Source organism: Ambystoma mexicanum, chromosome 5p, assembly GCF_040938575.1.
Source record: "Ambystoma mexicanum isolate Mex_15411 chromosome 5p, UKY_AmexF1_1, whole genome shotgun sequence".
Classification (NCBI taxonomy): domain Eukaryota; kingdom Metazoa; phylum Chordata; class Amphibia; order Caudata; family Ambystomatidae; genus Ambystoma; species Ambystoma mexicanum.
The window spans coordinates 179,781,294-179,804,569 of NC_090930.1; positions in this window are offsets into that span (position 1 = coordinate 179,781,294).

Below are 23,276 nucleotides of genomic sequence, written 5' to 3' on the forward strand. Positions count from 1 at the left end.
CAGTAATTTGGTAACATGGGCCTATACACACTGATATTAAAGATAAAAAGGGTGATTCATTCTTGTATGAAATTGGTATCACATTTCAGCGATATCGTAACCATATTTATCGTAGTGTACTTAGGAACAGTGCTATGTGATGCCACTTCCTGTTTTGTTAAGGGGTGAAAGGTTGTGTTCCATCACTTCCCGTGATGTCACTTCGGGGTGGGGTCAAATGACATCACTTCCTGTGATGTCATCTGAGGTCAAGGGTCGTGTGATGTCACTTCCACTACCCCTGGCATTTTGGTGAAATTACGTGACTGCTTGCTGTACAGATTTTGCCCCTCTACTGGATAAGAGATTACTGGCTTCCTGTCTATCACAAGGATTATTTTCGATCCCTCTGCCTTGCCAATCATGCTCAGCGTAATGTGAGCTCTCATCTGTGATTACCGGATTCAAATATTATGTACCTGCTCAGCCTCTTTGCTCATTTCAGCAAAACCAACATAAAAGAATGGATCTATTCTGACACTTCTCATAATTGCTATTCAAGCATCACCAGTGGAACATGCAATTCTTTTTCTTCCATGAAAACAAAAAAACAAATCACAAAAATGGCTAAACAGAAGGAGTGTACTGTCTTGCATTGAACGATGTGCATATTGAAACTGTAGGGATGGTGGCCAGGTCAGGCTTAGGGATCAGCTACTTTTTGTGTCGTAAAGATGTATATTTATATGTATATGTCCTTATAAGGTAGTTCATTCTTGCGCATAATGCATATAGATACATCTTACATTGGAGAATAGGGAATCAATGTACCCCATCAGGTCATAGGGACCCAGATGCAGACCTAAAATGATTAAGATCGCTATCAAAAGAACAATGTAACTTCAGAAGCAATGTCATTAATAATGACATATGTAATATGTGTCTCTGTGTATTGACAAGTTCAGCGTCATGTGTATGAACATGGTCAGGAAACTCGATATATTAAGGGTGGATGGCTTATCTGCCACCTTTTATGAATCTTGCAATGTAACTTTGATGTTCTACATACTAACACCATCATTCGTGTTGAGGTGGGCTCAGAGAAAAGGCACAGAAGAAGGACGCCTGTGCCTTCCTCTGAGTCTGCCTCATTCTCGAATGAACTCCCCACACTAATGTTTCTCTATGGGGCAGGTGTGTTGCTAGGTTTTTAAAAGATCTGGGGCTACACTAATGTCGCGCTGTCGGTACTCGCGGAAAAGCTACCATTTTAGTTGTAGCCCCTGAGTTTCCATCGGAGGATACAACCATAAGTTAAATTAAAAAGACATTTCTGGGAACAAAGTGGTTCCCGGCACAACGTGATGCTATTGACACAGTTCTAAACGTGCACGCACCCCCAACACACTTCAAAAAATGTATTAATGTGTACTCTACTTTCATGAGGGATTTAGATTTGAAAGTCAATGCCGCAAAATCTGCCACCATAGTGTGCCACAGAATGGGGAAACATATTAAACAGATTCTTTTTTCATACAATTTGTTTAGAATCCCAGTTCTCAAAGAATTTGATTACTTTGGAATTGCCTTTAATACTACATTAACTGCGGCAAACCATGACAAGAAGGCCACCACCAGAATGAAACAGGTTACTGTTGGTCTCTTTCGATTTTCTAAAATGTGCAACCATTGGACATGATACTCTAGGTGTACAAAAAGAAAACTTGTCGATTGGTAACTATGGGGATTCATTGAGGGGTAGGCTCTACCTGCTGTCCTGACTACGGAAAATCACTTTCTAACAAAGATACTTTGTTCACCAAATTCTGCCTCAATTTTCGCAGTACATCAGGAGTTGGGGATGAATTTTATCGCGAATGCCCTATGTTTGCAACTGGTATTTCACTGGTTGAGAATATGGAACATTCCTAGAGCTAGTTTAACTCAGTCCATTCTCAACACTATGTTAGATCATAGCAATATATTGTCTATCCCCTAGATGTGGAATATAAAAACGCCCTTGCTAACATCAATGGACAACAGCGCTTTAGACATCTGAATCTTCTTAACCAAGTAGTGGTACCCAATTTAAGAGACCAATTAGTGTCCAATACAATGAGCATGTGGTAAGCGAAGGAACTGGCAAAGCCTTTTAACCAGGGGCATTTGATCATCTCCTCAAATAGAGCATTTTTTAACCTTGTCTAACCGCCTTTATGATTGTAAATTTTAACTAGAGTCAGATTTAATTGTCTACTACTCAGATTGATCACAGCTGCACGAGCAGGTGATTTGGAGGGTGATACCTGTCTACTCTGGGTGATACTGTGTGGTTTCCCATGAGGACCTCCTACGTTTTGTATTTCTTTGCCAGCCTTATGACCACATCAGAACACCTACACTTGTTCCTCTACTGACAGCCAAGTGGTTTGATCAATGTCAGGTTGCATTATTGTGTTTAGTAATGGTGGATGCGCCCCTGGTTGGATGGACTGTGCTAACTTTTCTTAAGCGTGCCATGAAGTGCAGGAAAAATTGTATGCCATTCAACCAATGAAATTTCCTTTTTAGCAAACTGTTAATTTCATTGGATGTGTTTATGTACTATTCATTTTTGCATCATTGTTGTATTGTTTGTGATAATTTCTTGTTGGTTTTATGGATACTTTTTATCAAAATTAACTTATTACTGACTGACTGAAAAACAAGTAAGGACGGAGACAAAAACCCTGTGACGTCCACTATATGAATTGTCACTGTTAATATTTACCCAAAATTTGAGGTAATATCAGGAGTTAGGATTTTTTTGAATTAGCAGACAGTGTGAGCTGAAGAGCTTGGAGAGACTTCTTATTTTGGCAGATAAGGCACAGTGTGAAAAGGAACTGTCTTGGCGCACACACTTTGGTTAGGAGGCGAAGCCAGTATTTGAGACCAGTCTTCAATTAAGACACTTGAACACATCTCGTCCTAGATGTAATTGGTAAAAGGTTTGTTTACAAAAGACGTTTTTGAAACCTTGGTTTGAAAACACCATCTGAGTGTGAAGGCATTGAACAAATATGGCGATTTTGTTCTACTAACCTAAGCTCACTGCTGTTTCAGGATTGGTTTTATTCGTATTGTGTACATATTTGTCCATATTGTCCTAACTAGCAACATGTTTTTATTTCAGAACCGACAGATAAAGATTATTTTGACTGTCAAATTTAATAAAATCCCAGGAGTTTCCACGGATGTCATGTCAGGGCAGAGATTAGGCGCGGGGCAGACAAGGCAGGTTGCGTCTTCCGCAGGATGGTCTTATGGTCTGATAGAGCCGAGTTGCCTGGGAGGTCTTGAGACAGTGCGAATAAGCAATTTTGAAGGTCTTCAAATGTTAACAAAATTAACATGCTCAAGTCCTAAAAAAACTGTGAGGTGGGTCGATAATATATACATATGTGCTGAATAGATAGGGGAAGAGGTCACAGTTGCACTCTTGAAAAATGGGGCAGGAGTGCAATTTTGCCCCTGTAAAGATTCTGCAAAGTATTTGTATGGGGCGACCAAAAATGGATACAAATCCGGATTGAGTGCCGTGTTCCTCTAAATCACTGGGTGTGGCAGGATTTCTGCCTCCTTTCATGCTGGGATCAGCCTTGGTGACTTGTAAGCATGCTTCTTGCAAAATTATCATGTACTGCTCACTTCAAAATAAGAAGCAAGTGATATCAAAGTACCCCCTTGGCTTTGATTGGAGGGGTGAACAGGTAAAAGATGTTTGGTGGCTGCAGGAAGAGCAGCGGGAAGCAGGGTTCTGATAGCAGTGTGTTTCAAAGGCAACTCAGCAGGTTAAGTGACTGTTGCTGGGATGTTATATATTTATACCTTCCTGTAAATCATAAGGCTCTTTTTGCTATTCCTGCAGCAACATGCGCTGTAAAATGACATGTTTCGACCTGGGGATGGGTATGGCTCCCTCGCTTCACTTGGTGTGGGAACTTCTACGCCATAGCGAAAAATCAAAAGCTGGTACCCATGAATATATTCGCACTATGTGAAATATACAAATTCAGTTTAATTAACCTTTTCCCTTAGGAGAAAATGCACAACACAAAAGAGCACTGGCCTTTCAGAAAGATTTATCAACACCGGAAAAATAACCTGAGAGATGAGATTTTCCAGCGACTGCGCTGGCAAAGAATAAAAGGTGCCAGCCTTTTAAACCCAACAATCTATGGTGAAATGTTCTCAGGAAAACAAAATCCCAATAAGAGGCATGGGCATTGATGACGCTTTTTCGTAGTCAGGTGGATAAGTGTCAGAATTGTGCAGATGACAACCTGGCTGAAATCCTGGTGGCCAAACACTTGGCAATCGCCAGCCTCAGAAACACCCAAGGGGGGTGTGACCGCATTCTGAAAAAAGTGGGTGGAAGCTGTCCACACACATGTATCTTTTAATCGTACCCTGAAAAAGCAGCACAACCAGGGAAAACAGCATATCCAGTCTCTAGGATTGCAACCTTTCGTGCAAGATCCTGGGCACATATTCATGACTCACTTGCCCTCTCATCATTTCAACAATACTCTGTGTTGTAAAGTTGACTTGAAAAGTACACAAACCATAGTATGGTACTCACACACATATATACATTGTTATAGACATATTCTAGGCAAAAGGTGTGCAATTGTGGCATTATTTTCTTGAATGAGAGACTACAAATGCAAGAATGGAATTCGGCAAAAGGTAAAACATGGCCTTTGGGTTTTGAAAATGTACTTTCAAGACTTACAGACTCATAACGAAAGGTAATGTGCTAAAAGGTTACCTATTATTTCAATGTTTGACAAATTCAGGCTTCATATATGAAAATATTACTTTCTATCAAAAATATACACTTTTTGGTGTGTTAAATATACACATCTGAAAGTAATGGAGTTCGTTTTAAACTGTTTTATATGATATAATTTAATTGACCTTGGGGAGGGAGCAGATGTGGACAGCTGGCTAGTGCTCTGTGAGTGCATCCAGAATAGAAATGCCGCTTTGCATTTCTTAACATGTCTTGTCCAAAATAATGGTCTCTTAAATGAGCCATGACTTATACATTTATACATTGCTTCCCTTTCAAAGCTCTGCTATAAGCAATAAAGTGGTAAGCAGAAATGATGGGGCCTGCATCATCGGATGGGCGCCTGTGAAGGGGGTATTAGTCTTTAGAGCCTTTAATCCCAGGTGGATGGGAGGTGACACCATGGCCTCACTCGGGCAAACACAAAGGCGAACCTCGTACATGAAAGCAGCACAGTCCATCTTTAAGACAACATTACCTGGTATAGTCGAGGAAGGCCAGTGTGCTAGCGGGCTCCCCCTGACATAAGGGCCACGGGGAAAGGACTCAGACTGCCCATGCCAAGGGCTGGCCCTGCGAGTAGAGTACTCCTATCCCTTGACATGGGCAGGGTTCCCTCGGGGCTGTGCCCCACTTTTCGTAGAAGTATGTGGAGGGTATAGGGATCCTTTGCAATGATGTTTCTGTGCTTATCATGCCAGCCGCTATTGCTGATCTCTGCCAGGTGCAAATGCGCCCAGGGTGGAGATTTATACATGTTTAGCACATGAAGCAGTGACAGGCGGGTCGGCTCAGATTGCTGCCCTGTCCCTGCGCTGAATTACCAAAGGCATACCCAGCACGTGATTGTTCAGTTAGTAAGTTTCTTTATGCCTCATTCAGTTCCAGCACTAAATGCTATTAATATAGCAGGGCCTATTGACCAATGACTTGAATTGTCCACTAGCAAAATTCAATTGGGCCTCATTACAAGGTTGCCGGTCCGGACACAACAGTACTGGTAAGCTCACCGGTATTGTTGTATCCGGACTGGCAAACTACGAGTTGTGCCAAGGGTGCCTTTCATTCCCCCAGGTCTGTCCTGGCAGAATGAAAGGCACCCACGAGCACAGCAAGCCTGGAAAACCGCCACCGTTATAAATGGTGCTGGTGCTACAGGCATCCCCTTTGTGTCCTATGGGGCTCAAATGGGAATGGGGATGTATCGGCTCCGGCACTCGCGAAAAGGCAATTACCAGGTCCGGCTGGGCTGGAATACCCTGTTAATTTCCCATTCGCGAATGGCGGACTTTCTTGCCGATATGGAGGTAGCCTTGCTGGTTTTACCAGCAAGGCTACCTCCAACCTCATAATGAGGCCATAATGACTTTATGTAGAAAACTGATTCATTCTGGTTTTTATATAGTTTTTGGTTCATTATTTTTCCATTCCTCAGTGAATAGGGGAAGAACATATATTCAACTGAATGTTCTATAAAGAATGTTCAAAATCAATTATGGTAACATATTGACATATTGAAACTAAGACCTACACAATAGTTATATTGCAAACAACACAACTTAAGAGACACAATAACGAATCATACTTCAGTGCAACTTAACAACAAATAAATGTGCAAATAAGTGCAAGCCCACTTTCAACATAAGTGTGAAATTGCAACGTAAAGTGGGCTTTAGCTCCAGGTCGCTGTTAAACTATATTATAGCACATCATTACGGCCACACCTCCTTAGAGGTAAACCCCAGAGAGCAATCTTTGTTTGGCAGGCCACCATTTGACCACACAGCACGATGTAATCGTTTTGTGAATCTATCTATGGGGTAGACTGCTTTTCAACAATGTATATGCAGTAGTAATTGTGATTTTTGCTGTGCCAGTTTCAACAAAGAGACAGCCTTCCTACTCTAGTGCTAGGAAACTCTTCTACACTTATTAGAGTGTTTCATTTAGAGTCTCTATTACAGCTGTCTATGGCTCCAAAATTTCTGATAGGGGTTATACGATCCCCACTAGTGCAACGCGAAGAACTTGATCCTTTGTCTCCTCTCCGATTGACATATCGGTGGATAACTCATGTTGCCACCTTCTTCAGGACTCATATTTAAGCTCGGATCTGTGATTGAAATTAATAACAACAGATGCCTATTAGTGTGGACTGTACATCTACTCTGTGCCCCACTAGTGTGTTCTCAAAACCAACTTCTTATCTACCTTCAATTGCCAAGCTGCCCCTCTACCATGTGTTTTTGGTATTATGGTAATCTGTATTATTATTATAATTGGTTATTTGTAATGCGCTTAATACCCAGAGCTTTCTAAACGCGTCCCGGAGATCAAACCTGTGTTGCCCCACGTTTCTTTATTTCAAGGCGAGCACGATACCCCTGAGCTATCCTACTTTTGTTTGGAGAGCACATGAATAGACTGTAAACTACGGAACGATACCAACATTTTGCCCCCAAAATTACGACTATGTCATTACCGCGCCTTTGCGCTGTAATGTAATGCCGATCTCCACTACACCGACTAATGGGAGCGGGTGTTGCAGGGGTGTCCCCCGCTCCCTTTTGTCAGTGTAGTGGGGGTTGGGGATTGCGGGGGGGGCCGCTTCCATTAGATGGGAGTGGGGGAAAAAAAAGAAAAAATAAGGTAATAAGGACCCTGGGATGCCAGTTTAAACCTAAGATAGTGGGCGAGAACTGATGCTTCAGGGTTGCGGGAAAGATGGCGGCACACTTAACGGTGTGCCACCGAAAAGCTAAGTGTGTGGGGGGCGGTTGTGGGGGAAGCAAAGCACCATGATCTATGTGATCACTGCATTGTGCCATAATGGGTGTCAGCAATTTCATTATTGACATTATGTGCGGTGCGGTAATCACATAGATTCTAAATTACCAGGTCTATTGTGGGTGGCTATAGCAAGGATCATATTGCAATAATCTTAACTTCATACCTGTAGGTATTTCTTCCCATTGTGGGTGGCTGTCAGCAGTATAAGGGAGTCATTTTGCAGGAATATATGTCCACCAATCAGGATTGTGACTTCTTACACTTGCTCTAATAGTGTGGTGTGCTTCAACGCTTCACCTGAAATACACGGATACATGTGTCAGTATCAAACGTATCATGCATGTTAAATGTCCTTTTGACATAGACATCCTCTTTCTTACTCACACCTCTCCACCCTGACAATTAGAATTATCCTTCCTTTTCACTGCACTCTACTTCCTTCCTACATGCTTCAACACCTAGCTTTTGTCATCTCCTCGTTGACTGTGGATTTTGTTGGCTGTTAGCTGTTGTCATTGCTCCTCAGGGCTTAAAATCCATATCCGGGTGTACACGCACTCTACAAATGACTTTAACACAAAATAACCATGTGAAAATAGTGAACTGGATGGACCTCAGCCGGCCCATGTGACTGGGGTCTCCAAACAGCTCTTTAAGATGACAGCAGCACCCTCGAGATAGATGGGGATGCAAATTCCTACTCTTGCACCAAATAATAATGACAACTCAATAGTTTGGCAAAGGGAGTCCGTTTAAAGACAAGTACAGAAAACGGGGAGTTCAATGAACATCAGCAACCGCTGGATCTTCCTTCTCGCTTAAACTCCACTTAATTTCAGATAAAACACAACCTTTATACCAAAATATCGTCATCATTGACGTGCAATCTTAAAAACCTAATATGCAACTTGATTGGTTAGAGAAAGGTAACTTTAACATAGGTACTATATCTGTATATGTTAACGGAGAGAGGGGATTGGATAATAATGTCAGGTGGGGCAACTAAGCCTTTCCTTCAAACTGGCCACTGTAAACGTCAATAAAGTATGATGTACCATTGGCTCTACTCTCTATAGGATCCTAGATTCCATGGTCCACTTTGATTGGGTTGGCATCGATCCCACACATTATTTTCCACTTGCTCTTAGCAGCATGCAGAATAATTAGCCAGGTGCAGGGAGTAAGTCTGCACCCCAGCTTCCCTCCAATTAATGTTACAGCCATTCATCACCTTGGTGGCCGTGTGTCAATTACTGCTTTGTAGTTTGGCCTTGAGTCTGTTTCTTGGTCTGAGAAAGTTAAGGAGTATTGGTACGTGACTAGGACACTGTGAAATCTGCCTCTTCTTCATGCATTTTCATGTATTTGATTTACTTTTGCCAGTCTTCTGCCATCTATGGCTTATCTCGACCTTGCTGAACAGGAGACTCTGTTATTTTTTCTCTTTAATTGTCGGCATTGCTAGCCTATTCCAGCCTGATGTGATCTTGGCTTCTTTGCATTGTTACCTTCACCTGAGTTTCTCTCCGTCTTTAATTCCTGATTTGTTTGCTGTGGCCCTCTCCTCTTGAGACCTTTAGTAACCTCTATTCAATTCTTCTCATGTGCGTAGTGGATTTTCACTCATCTATAAAAGTGCTTTTGAGGTAGATATGTGTATGGTTAGCGCTTGCCGCAATCTATTTTACTACTAAGCATAAGCAAGCTTCACAATTTCTTTGCTTTTGCGGTCTCTTGCATATGTACACGTTTAAACAGGCTTAATGTCTTCATCGTGCATATGGAATAAGTTTCTTCATCTTGAAATCAACTGTTTCACCAGAGGCTCAAGATGCCACTTTTCCATGGTATTTCGTCTCTTTATCAGCATTCTCAGGTCATTATATACTCTACATGTGTATCAGTCTCTCATGACGTCACCAGTCGTCTTATTTTAGTATCTTGTTGGCTTCTTTGGGTATTCATTTCTGTCAAACATCCTTTTGGCTTGTTTGTAGATATGGATTTCTCAGTGGGAACCTTACTGTCCGAGTTTGCTTAGTTGTAGGTACTTCAATGGATGCTGTTACTCCGATAGGCACTGGGCAGAGCCCAACTGAGGCACTCTGCTTGTTTATTTGTTCTCCATACATCACACATTTTGACGTGAACATTACTGGCACTTCGAAGGGGATGGCTGGAGTGCGGATGATGTCTGGCACTTCCTCTTCACTCCCCCCTCTGGGCGATTCATCGACAACTCCTACTTCTTTCTTTGCATTCACCTTTCTGTCATACTCTGGATCTGGGCATCTAGGTCTGCAGAAATGTTCCTTATTGGTCCATATTTGTATCACTCCCTTTAAATATCCTGCTATTCTTATGTGCTTGTCTTTCTTCCATGTCATTAGTTGACATTCTCCACTTGGATTGCAATAGATCAATTTTCCCACATATTTTGTATGTTTCTTCAGATACCAAAACTTTGTTCCTTTTGGTGCATAAATGCTGGTCTTCACAAAGTCTCTTATTTCTTTATCCGTCAGGTCCTTGGGCTTCCATCCTGACTCAACGTCAATCATGATTTTCATCCCTATGGCCTTTTTTGCAGTTTTCTGTCACTGAGGGATTATTATCTTGATAACACAGAATCCAAGCAATATCATCACCAACAGGGCTCCTAGGATCTTGAATGCATCTGCCATCCATTGTGGAACCCATGAAAACAGTAATCCAAACCAACTGTCATCATCAACTTCGTCAACTTCATCTATCATCTGGTTCTGTAGTTTTGTCAGCATACCTATGGCTTCTGTTAAGGTACAATTTTTGTCATTGTGAGATGGAATAAATGTGCAACATAATTCTCTGATTTTTGCACAAACGCCTCTATCCATAGCTGTGATCATGTCAAGGACATATCTGTCTGGAGAGTCATTAGTCAAATCGCTCTTAACTCTTGATTGCATTGAATCCCATCATAGTTGTATTGATGGTCTGCAGTAACTCCCATTTGGTAATCTGCACCCATTTAGTATTTGCTCCAATCTGAACTCTTGGCATCAGGATTGTCGTGAATTTGATGAGGTCAAGCTGCATAGCCTGTGTTCATATGGGATTGCATGAAAGGCTTCTTCTGATTTGGCAGAGAAGTAATTCTCTCTCTTCATTCAGCTCATCAGTTCCACAGATCTCTTCTTCCTCATGTGAGCATCTGCTTTCGGGAAACTGTCAATATTCAGGTCACCTTTTGGAATCACCAACACTGGAACATGGACATTCACCAATGTGCATATACCTCGCCAATTCTTCAGCAACCTAAAATATGCTTTGGATCCAAATGCCCAATAATGATCCATGATCACTGCAGTACCATGTGCCATTCATGTAGCATCAAAAATGTGTCCACAGTTCTGAATTTCTCCCATTTTCCTTGTACTATTGTTTCTGAAGCACAGTGTGAAATTCTTCAATGGCACTATCTGTAGGGGTCCCCCTCTATCTTCGACCCATGTTAGCAGCCTTGCCAGTCTCGGACATAATGGTTTGCATACCATCTGTGCATTTCCGATGGTTTCCTTATAGTGTCCAATGATCATCCATGCTCTGCAGATCACTCCTCCTTTCTTCCATCCATCTGGTGAAAGCACTGTTCCCCAGATTTGCATTTGACCTCTGTTCCTCCATCTTTGTGCTTCTTCCAGAGATTTCCCTTAGACATTCAGTTTCTTGTCTATTTATCTTCTGATCTCCGCTCCTTTAACTCCGGACTTTTCATATCTTATCACAAAGTTCTTTGTTTTGCCGTTGTTTCTTGTCCTTATGTCTTGTACATAATCATCTTCATCTGGACCAGTCGCTCCAGTTGTCCATTTGAGTGAATGTGTATTTCAACAAAAGGAAGGAATATACGACAAACTATATCAAACAATGAACATATACCCTCAGAAAGCAATTTCAAATAACAGCCACTAAGCCAATATAGGCTGCATTATGTGTTCTCAATGAACATAAAACAGTATTGTCAAAAATATCATTTTTAATATATTAATCTCTAATTCAGCACAAGCAATACAAAAATTGTTTAAAAGACATATACACATCACATAGTCATATACATGTTAAAAACATTCCACCTCACAGTATCGAAACATTTATGCCGACAATTCGATCAGCATAACACAACAATGGCAATTGAATTAATCTCATTTCCCATTGTGTGTACCAGCCCAACTTATATAAGTTTCTGTCCTCTGTGTTCCTAGTAACCGGACATTCATCAGGGGCAGAAGTAGTCCTGTGCTTCAGGTAGATTCTTCCTATTCAACCATCAAATTGCTATTTCTAAGGGTAAAAAAGACAAACATGTATCACTAACACAGGCATAATCGGTTCGGTTAATTACCATAGCCAGACCCTAATCACCAATAGGGTATCAAGTATACAGTAAATCATATACTTGATCAAGGGTCTCAAGAAATATATAACTTAGACCTCAAAAGCCAACCCATTTATGGCTCTTCACTGCAAAAGCAAGTGGGATTCAACATTAAGTACCACGAATCACCTACCAAAAAGCTAAAAAGTAGGTCTTTCTAACTCATAATTGCTGTTCTTACCCCTGAGTAAAAGGTTTCTTTGCATATCCATCTCCAGTTGGATACCAATACAACCAAAAATAGATCTTCTATTATATAGACTGCTCACCATGGGATGTGGAAGCTGTTCTTTTCCTAGATCCAACCAAGTCTAAGTCGCGGTAGCCACCAGCGGCCCCCTTTCCAATTCCTATAGGCCTTCAGGTGCCTAAAATTCAGGGAGTAGAAGATAAATGTCATTATCCCACCAAATACACATAACTCCTCTCATCCACCTACAAGGAGTGTTCTTACCTATCTCCGGCTCTTAAAAGCCAACAATTCTATACATCTGAATCAGGCCTCTTCCTCTTCACGGATGTAAACCTCTTGCACTGTAATAGTAAAATACTAGGTTAGCAAAAATGTAAAGGAGTACCCCCACGTGGGACTCGAGTAATTAGACAGCAACCCCTGGCTCTTACCTACACTGGAATGGATACTCCTAGCAACCACCCATGTATGGAAATTCAAGCTCGGGAATCGGCGGACACGTCCACCGCAAACTCGGCAACCAGCCGTACAAAAATCCTCATTGCGCGTAACTGACGTCCCGTGATGACGTCATCACGCTAGTCGTCACGCGGCGACGAGATACGTCGCGCGGCAACGTGATAAGTCCTCACGCCCCTTTGTGTCGAATAGTGCCGGGCTCGGAAATCCCTGAAAATAGCAAGGTTGCCAGGCAACCATTGTTACAGGGAAAAAAACGGGGATCACCCAATAACCCCAAGTGCACAAGGGCCAATAGAGTGCCTACCAAAACAACCTCAAAGGTACATCGGGGGCTCAAAAATAGCACAACCACAATAAAAGGAAACAGGGTAACATACCGAAGCTCTCTCCCCCATTGACCACCACAGAAAAACTAATGTCAAAAGACTATAGTACAACCATCTGGGTGACTCTTATCACACTTGCAGCGGGAAAACCCCTGACCCCGATCATGTCCAATGGCCATAGAGAACAGAAAGTCACCTCTATCAACAAGGGTTGTCCCAAATAACTGGAACAATCACAGATGAAATAACCCCATCAGGAGGTTTGTACAACCATTATTTCACCACCAGTTGTACAGTTTTTTATTTTTACATATAGAGATTGATATTCTCCCACAATGGGTACCCACAGTAAGTGCAACACTCCAATGATTTCAAGGGCCAAGTTTTTTTAGTTCATGTAAGACCTTCTTTTCAAAAACAACAGATTCCAGGGAATGCGTGTGATGTGGTGGACACCAAGTCGAGGGATTTCTTAACCCGCTGTAATTAATCTGAATTAAAACCGTTTGTCAAGAGCACCGACAAAAATGCGTAACTGCATTACAGGAGTCATCACGCGAAACATGTCCGGGACAATCTGCAATTTGAGGTCTAAGTTATATATTTCTTGAGACCCTTGATCAGGTATATGATTTACTGTATACTTGATACCCTATTGGTGATTAGGGTCTGGCTATGGTGATTAACCGAACCGATTATGCCTGTGTTAGTGATACATGTTTGTCTTTTTTACCCTTAGAAATAGCAATTTGATGGTTGAATAGGAAGAATCTACCTGAAGCACAGGACTACTTCTGCCCCTGATGAATGTCCGGTTACTAGGAACACAGAGGACAGAAACTTATATAAGTTGGGCTGGTACACACAATGGGAAATGAGATTAATTAAGTTGCCATTGTTGTGTTATGCTGATCGAATTGTCGGCATAAATGTTTCGATACTGTGAGGTGGAATGTTTTTAACATGTATATGACTATGTGATGTGTATATGTCTTTTAAACAATTTTTGTATTACTTGTGCTCAATTAGAGATTAATATATTAAAAATGATTTTTTTGACAATACTGTTTTATGTTCATTGAGAACACATAATGCAGCCTATATTGGCTTAGCGGCTGTTATTTGAAATTGCTTTCTGAGGGTATATGTTCATTGTTTGATATAGTTTGTCGTATATTCCTTCCTTTTGTTGAAATACACATTATACATCCTCACTTAGTAGGAGGGATTATCACCAGAGTGTGGGGTTACCCCTGTAGAAGAATATCCGTCCATTTGAGTGAAGCATCACTTCCCATGAACTGACGTCTGGTCTTGCACATTGCTATGTTTGACAGGCAGTGTGCTGTCTGCACATATACTTCAACAGCTACGAAGATCTTAAGGTCTTCCTGTAGTTTACTATAACCGCATCCCTAAACACATCTGTGTAGTTTCTTCTTGCTGGGACATTCTCAGGTATCTCCATCAATGATCCAGGCATTTTCATCTGCACCATTTGAGTAGGAGAAGGTTTGGTAAGTCTTTAACCTTCAGTTTTATTCTGGCTCTGTTTATAATCGTCCATATTGATTCTGCCAGTATCTCAGCACTTGATTGTCTCATAGGATTTAAGTTTGACCTCTTCATCACTGGGTCAGGAGTACTTGTTGGTGCTGTCTCTGTTCGTTCATTCTCTAGAGTCTTTTGTCTCTTTAAAAGTTCAGCTTTCTCCATCTGTCTCTCAACTTCTCTAAGTGTGGAACTTCTCATCGTTGTTTGTCCAAGCGTCCCCCATTCTCTGGAATGTGATTCTGAACTTATTGACACTAGACCAGGTGTGTATGTACTCATTATTTGTGTATGTGTACCTTCCCTCGAACCCTTCTGGGGTTCACTTTGCTGACCATGTCTCCGGCGTTGCAATTTATTTGTCACCCCAAGTTTAGTGCGTGTCTCATTATTTATCACATCCATCTCAAGTTCAGTCACTCTATCATTCTTTCTAGGAACTGGAATGACTATGTAAGTTCTGGGTACCTTTGTAGGTCGCATGCGTACATCATTAAGTGGGTATACGGGAACCTTTGCGCTTTGTGCACCAATGAAAAATGTAGTTCTAATTGTCAATGACAGTAATATGATAATAAATACTATGCATATGTAAGTAATACACTTGTAAGTAAGCTTACAGCATGTGTTCCTTGGCCAATATGTACGTCTCTCCTCCAGAGGGAGGACAATGTTACTGTTCTGGTTTCCCATCTCGATCATTTAAGGAAGCAAGACTAACTTTAATACATACTAACATTTGCCATTTTCATCTGGATTTTGCTGTCTCTGTTTGCAGATTACGCATGCTAGATTGCTTATCCTCTTTTTCCGAATGCTGAACTGTCTCTGGGAACAGTAATTTCTCTAAAAATGAAAGTTCAAAATGAGGCAATAAGTTCACCAGGTCTTTTAATTTGCGTGTTCAGAAATGGACCAGTTCCCAGTCGGGCCTCATTATGACCCTGTCAGTCCGGAAAGAACGGTGATGGTAAAACCTGGTGGGTCTAACACCACCCGCCTGCAGGCGGACATGGGAACACTGGCTCTGTCATAGACGGAACCAGTGTTTCCATGGTTCCCATCCCCATGGAGTCCTATGGGGCTCCATGGGAATGGGGACTTACACTATTCCACCTTCGGAATTCCCGGGTCACCGGGGTCGTAATGCCCCAGTAATTCCGGGAATCACAGAGGCAGAATGGTAATGTGAGTCCGGCGGTAACTTTTTTTCTGGCTCGGTTACCGCCGAACTCGTAATGAGGCCCAATGTCTTTTATCTGTTGCGCTCCATATGACATGTCGTTCCTTTTTGTCAGCATAAACAAAAGTAAAGTCCTTGGCAACACCTTCACGATCTGTCCCTCAAAGGAATGTTTTACAATCTTCTCCAGTGATTCTGCTGATGATTATAAAGTTCGACCTGCATTATGATACCATACAGGGGCATGTTCATCTGTACAGAGTTCGGTGGGTCTCTAATGAAAGTGAGGACATAGCATGTCTCCCCACAAGTTCTGGATTGTCTTCAATTAAGCAAAATAAATTGTTACTAGCTAGTCTGCTATCTTCTCGTGACAGGGACATTTGTCTTGTCCTCGCGGTATTCCGGAAGCAGAAGAAACTGCTCTGCAATCACTATCAGCAGCCTCCCTATTGTCTTTTCATTTTCAGGATCTTCAAGAAACTCTATTATGCTTGTGATCCTTCCCACCAACAACAGGTATGACCTCAATACTAACTCGAAATAGATCAGAATGTCTTTGGTGAGGTCACTATTGCGTGACACCATAAGTAAGTCCAAATAGGCTTCTCTATTGAAAGAGTCAGGATACTGTATTCTCTTCCATTTTACATATCCTCGATCTAAATCTGGCAAATCCTTTCTTTTCAAGGCTTCAGTGTGCCTCAGTCCAAAGTCCCAAATCAACCAGCTATTTTCGTGGCTTATACTGCAATTCTTCTTCTTCACCCTGCACAGAGTGTCTGTGTTTTTATGTCTTTTTTCCCTTATTTTGCTCAAAGGAAGTGTCCAAATTAAGCCACAATTTGCACTAACTGTTCCTTGTCTCTACTTTGCTGGTCATGCATCCTTCTTCCTTGTCATGGATCTTGTCTGCATGTGCTGTGGTTCTTTCCCGTTGTCTGTAGTCTCTATGCGGTGGGGTGCGGACAGAGGGTCTTTTCCAATGTATGGCTTGATGTTGCCGAAAAAGATCCAAGCTCTTCTTCCCTGTAGTTTGACTGCAGAGGGTGTAACATCCTCCACTCTAAAGGGGGCCATTGAACCTCGGCTTGTCCCACTTTTATCTTGTGTGGTTTCTCACCAGGACTGTGTCCCCAGGGATTATGAGAGGAATGTGTAATTTCAGAACTGGTTCTGTTGCAGTATCTCCTTCTGTTTTCTGTGCTGCCCTGCACCCTTCTTGTCATCGCTGCAGCTGTCCCGAAATGACAGAAATACAAGCTGCAATTCAAGTAGTTTTGCAATTCCAATCCTAACACTTCTCCTGTTGGCTGGGCATCACATCTAGCTATATTTCTAGGTGTCAATGGCATGCTCATCCTTCTGCCTGTCACAGTTTTGTGTGGCGTGAGTTGATGGTTTGAACCAGGCTGGTTCCTGAGTGCATACAGTGCCAGTGGAAGACAGTGTAGCTATCCCTTCTTCAGAGTAAGCTTCAACTTGGCTATCCTTTCCTTTAACATGCCGTTGAGCTTCTTGCATATGCCATTCCCTTGAGGATGATACACCAAAGAAAACTTGTGCTTTATACCAAGCAACATCTGTTCAAATACTGCATTAACAAAATGAGGCCTATTGTCTGATCTCATGATTTCACACACTCCCCACCTGGGAAACACCTCCCTCACCAAGAATTTGGCCGCACAGATAGTGTCTGGGTGTGTACATCGATCTGCTTCTATGCAACTAGAGAATGGACACACCACAGCAATATATATCTTGCCCCATTCTGAGTGAACAGATTTCCCCCGTCACTTGTGGCGTTTCTCATTCCTGAATTCACTACCTATCCTGTAACTGCTGTTTGTGACAGTTGTATTGGCGACTGCTGAGACTGTCCCTGTGGAAAATTTGTCACATTCTGGGGTTGTTAACTCTGCTGCACTATTGGCACTTGCTGCTGCACTGTGTGATTCTGTGCAACTCCATTTCCACCTTGCTGCGAGAACGCAGATGGACTCACCATCCCTCCTTTTGTGAGCTGTTCGTTTTGCACCCTGCCTTGACTTCTACATGTGCGTGCTAGATGTGCTGTCATTTCAGACGTCCAACATGTTGGCGGTGGTCTGATTACTTGCCCATTTTGCATATTTTGAAAACCTCCTTGATTGTTCTGAAACCCTCCCTGATTAATCTGCCATCCTCTTCCTCGAAGGCCTCTTCCCCTTGGGTAAAGCCTGTTATTGCTTTGCTCAAATTGTCTTTGGCTATTGGCCTGCTGCATGTTTGATCCATTTGTATTAATTATCATTGCCCCCTCAATGACATACTTTGATAATTTTTTCTGCACCAATTTAGCCTCTTCACCTTTCCGTGCAGCCTCCTTTTTGCGATTTTTCTCTTGCAGCAGCCTGCAACAGTGCGTGATGGTCAACTGTATTTCAGACCATGGCTTTGCCTCAATCCCTACCAATTTCTTGAGCTGCTTCTGTACCTGTTCTGGCAGCCCTTGGCTCAATATATGGTAAAACACGGGAATAGATGTCCCTCAAGATTCATGAGTTTCCAGCACGCAGGCGTTTTGGAAATTCTGAATGTAAAGCAAAGGATCATCCGACTCCTTCATCTCGCGTGACATTAAAGCTCCCATATCAGAAGTGTCTGGGGATAGCATGAAGCACCTTCCATACTGCGGTTCTCCAATTGTTGAACAGCACTCAATCATGCACGGTTTTAACTGTAGTCACTCCAGTGTAACCTGCTTGTTCCCACACATCGTCAGCTCTATCACCAAATATGGTGATTAAAAGACCTTTAATATCCCCAATAGCTAACGTGTTCCCTCCTGTCATTTTCTCTAACTCATGTATCCATTTTCCGCCTCCCAATGTCAACATTGGGACCCTTTTAGGTTTCCTTTGTCCATGTGAGGCCAGGGTATATATTGTGGTCTTGTTCCTCCTTTTTCTAGTAAAGGGAACTGTGTCACATGACACTCCTTCTCCTCTCTCCTAGATGGCTATGCAGGGGTAATATTCCTGCATAGCCATCTACCTGGCAATGTCCTTAATCTGCTCACATAGGGTGGTGGAGACACCCCCCTCTGACCATATGATACTCCTTCATGCCAGTCTGACTGTGTGGCTGACTCTGAGCTTTTAGGTGCAGACCCACTAGAATCTGACCATCTTATTCCCTTTCCCCTAGAGAAGCGTATCGTACAACTGAGTGCTCTCCAGACACTCATCTCTCCTTCCCTTTAGGGGTACCCTTTCTAGCCCCATCTCATCATATATTCTATTGATCGTCTCTCTGATGCTTCTGGTGTCGAAGTCATCTTCAATATTTGCCCTAGAAGTGCCTGGTACTGAATCGTACTCAGGAAAGAATTTTTCTATATCTTACCTCACTACTGGATCAGGTTCTTTAACCTCTCTTTCCAGATACTCGAGATCCCGTGCTCTCTGTCTTTGCTTACGTTCTATGTTGTTATCAAACTCTCTACACTTCCTCAATTCCTCTCTGACCCTATCCTCTTCTTGTTTCCTCGCATCTCTTTGTTCAATCACCCTTCGCATTTCCACATCCCTTCGTCTTTTTATTCTCTTCTCCCGTATCTTTTGTTCTTCTTCTTCTATTCTCTTTTGTTCTATTCTATCTCGATCATCAGCCGTTCTCTGCTTATGATCACGTTTTCTTTTTTCTTCTGCCTTTTCCTGTTTTCTGACCTCCTCATCCCAATATAACTGCTCTCGTTTCTGTCTATCCTTTTTCTTAGCCCCTTCATCTCTAGTTCGGTTTTCCTTTTCCCTCCTCTCTAATTCATCCCATTCTCCCTTTTGTCTCACATCCTCAATGCCTTTACCATCGAGTTTCAATAAAATCTGACCTCCCATACATTCATTCTGTGCGAATGCTATCTCATCAGTCCTATCCCTATCCCCTTTCCATCTCTTTCCCTCTCTTTCCCTCTCTTTCCATATCTAGAAATGTACTTGCTTGTGTTTGGTCTCCTTTTTCCTTTTCACACCTCTCCTTGTCCTTCGGGACTTTGGAGGTAATATTTCTGTCTCTGTCTTTCTCTGGGCTTTTGTCACTACTTTGCATAGGTGACTCATATGTTGGGTTGCCATATCCCGTGGCTGTATCCTCAACGGGTATAATTCTTCGTCCTTACCAACTTTGCTTTTCATTTCAGACGGGGTGGGTGGCACAGAAGGCTCCTTACCCCGCTCTGTGCATATATTAAGTATCCAATATATCAGTGGCTCCTCCTCCTTTTCTTGTTGATACATCTTCCAAAGCTCTAAAAAACAGTAGGCGTTTGTCTAACTTTTTACCAGTGCACGTGCCGTAAAAATATGACGTCATGTGCTGCAGGACCGTTTTAGATAGCAATCCTCCCTGGGGCAATGGCATAAACATTTTGTTTGTGTTCCCTTTAACTCATTCTGCACTGTACTGTGTATGCTTAGGTGCATGTTTCGGCAGCTGTTTGCACATGTGCGCCAATGGGGTAATGTCTTCCATGCTTAACCTTTTTATCTTCTCTTCTATACACTTTATTATGGTTTACGTTTCACAACCACAATCAACAATATGAGCGAGCATCAAGCGTTACAAGCTCCAATCCCGTTTTTTCAACAACAATTTAAATTTTACTTTTTGTTATCTACAACCATCAATACATGCCATGCAACATCATATTATCACAATCATGCACTTTTCATGCTATTTAAAAGAAAACATTTTTTCTTTCTGACATCATAGATAAAAAACATGAAACAGACAAGACAGAATCCGGCCGGCTACACAAATCTCAGGCCATCTGCTTTCTAAGATGCATTCTGCCCTAATTGTATTCCGACATGGAATTTAAGCCCATTTCTTTCAGATTGTCTTTAATCGATTCTGGTTTTCTACGTTGTCCTATCAATTCAGGACTTTAAATGAAGGCTTCATCTAGGGTTCTTTTAAAACCTAGGAAAATGGGCATATACTCTTTACCTCGGGTCACTCCCAGTATCTCTCTCTCTTGCTCGGCCACCCTCGTGTCAATATTTTCCCCTTATCTATACATAATACTGTTACTCTGACGTTATTTTTGTCCCACCTCACTCCGTTACCTTTCCTTACTTGTTTCAAGGCCTGCAACTTTTTGCTAAAGCATTCAGTCTTTTTCACTCACCGTTCACATGTTTTTCCTCGCCGGACGTTTGGGATCACTGCCTTTGTTATTGCCTTTTCATGCTGCTCGTCCAATCTGCTGCTCATAGATGTGGGAAGGGATTTTTCGGGGGAAAGCAAAGGTTCCTTCAAACCTAAGCTGCAGGGTTTTTAATTAAACTAGCCACTATCTACAGGGAGCTTCTCGTTCTATCAGCCGGGTGACAAAGCACTTGTGATATTGCTGAGGACCTGAAGTTACTTATGTCGACGGTCAATGGGTGTCTTATCTAATCTAACCATCTAATCTCTGCTACCAAGTGAACTGGATGGCCCCCAGCCAGCCCATGTGATGGGGGGGCTCCAAACAGCCCTTTAAGATGAGCAGCAGCACCCTTGAGATAGATGGGGATGCAGATTCCTACTCTGGCATCAAATAATAATGACAACACAATATTTTGGCAAAGGGAGTCAGTTTAATGACAAGTACAGAAAACAGGGAGTTCAATGAACATCAGCAACCGCTGGATCTTCCTTCTCGTTTAAACTCCACTTAATTTTAGATAAAGCACAACCTTTATACCAAAAAATAGTCATCATTGACGTGTAATCTTAAAAATCTAACATGTAACTTGATTGGCTATATGAAGGTAACTTTAACATAGGTACTATATTTGTATATGGTAATGAGTAGAGGGGATTGGATAATAATGTCAGCTGGGGCAACTAAGCCCTTTCTTCAAACTGGCCTCTGTAAACATCACTAAAAGTATGATGTACCATTGGCTCTACTCTCTATAGGACCCTAGATTCCATGCTCCACTATGATTGGGTTGGCATCAATCCCACACATACTTGTCCACTTGCCCTTAGCAGCATGCAGAATAATTAGCCAGGTGCAGGGAGTAAGTCTGCACCCCAGCTTTCCTCCAATTTATGTTACAACCATTCATCACCTCGGTGGCCTTGTGTCAATTACTACTTTGTAGTTTGGCCTTGAGTCTGGTTCTTGGTCTGAGAAAGTTAAGGAGTATGGGTACGGCAAGGCTCCATGTTTAGGTGTGAAAGTGTCATCCCTTTCTGCCTGCCTTGCCACGTGACTAGGACATTGTGAAATCGGCCTCTTCTTCATCATTTTCGTGTATTTGATTTACTTTTGCCAGTCTTCTGCCATCCGTGGCTTATCTTGACCTTGCTGAACAGGAGATTCTGTTATTTGCTCCCTTTAATTGTCGGCATTGCTAGCCTATTCCAGCCTGATACAACCTTGGCTTCTTTGCATGGTTACCTTCAGCTGAGTTTCTGTCCGTCTTTAATTCTTGATTTGTTTGCTGCAGCCCTCTCCTCTTGAGACCTTTAGAAACCTCTATTCAATTCTGCTCATGTACGTAGTGGATTTCCACTCATCTATAAAAGTGCTTTTGAGGTAGATATGTGTATGGTTGGCGCTTGCCGCAATCTTTTTTACTACTAAGCATGAGCAAGCTTCACAATTTCTTTGCTCTTGCGGTCTCTTGCATATGTACACGTTTAAACTGGCTTAATTTCTTCATCGTGCATATGGCATAAGTTTCTTCATCTTCAAATCACCTGTTTCACATTATTTATTTTATTTATTTAGTCATATTTGTAGAGCGCTCAACAGCCCGAAGGCATCGTGGCACTTGTTACACTGAGTGAGAAAAGCTTAGTTACATATAACAACATACAGGCATATATATTTTTTGTACAGTTTGACAGTGCCTGTGAAGTTGTGGGAAGGAAGGTAATGCTAGTTAAAGAAGGCAGTTTTGAGGTTTTTTCGAAAGGCAGTTAGAGAGGTTTCTACTCTGAGGGTCGTGGGGAGCTCATTCCATAGCTTCGGGGCTAAGTAAGGGAAGCAAATCCCTCCTGCTTTGGGCCTGTTGATGCGTGGTACTATGAGTTGGTTAGTGTGGTATGTTCTAGTGGGCCTAGTTGAGGTGTCTCTGGCTAGTGTGTCTGAAAGGTAGGATGGGGTTGTAAGGTTAATGCATTTGTGTGTGGTTGTGAGAATTTTAAAAGTGATGCAGTCTTTGAAGGGAGCCAATGAGCATTCTTTCTTGCTTGTGAAATGTGGCTTCTTTTTGGAATGCTAAGGGCTGCTCTAAGTGAGTTATTTTGGGGGTTTGGAGTCTGTTTATGTTTTTTAAGGAGGTGCCGGCTAGGAGCGCATTGCAGTAGTCTAGCTTGGCCCCTATGGTAGCTCTTGCTATTGAGAGACTGTTGTCCTTATTTAGGAAAGGTTTTATGGCGTTGATGAGTTTAGTGCTAAGGGCGGAGGAGGAGGCAATGGCACTGACTTGCTTGTTCATGGACTTCTTCATTAGGCTCAAGATGTCACTTATTTCGTCTCTTTATCAGCATTCTCA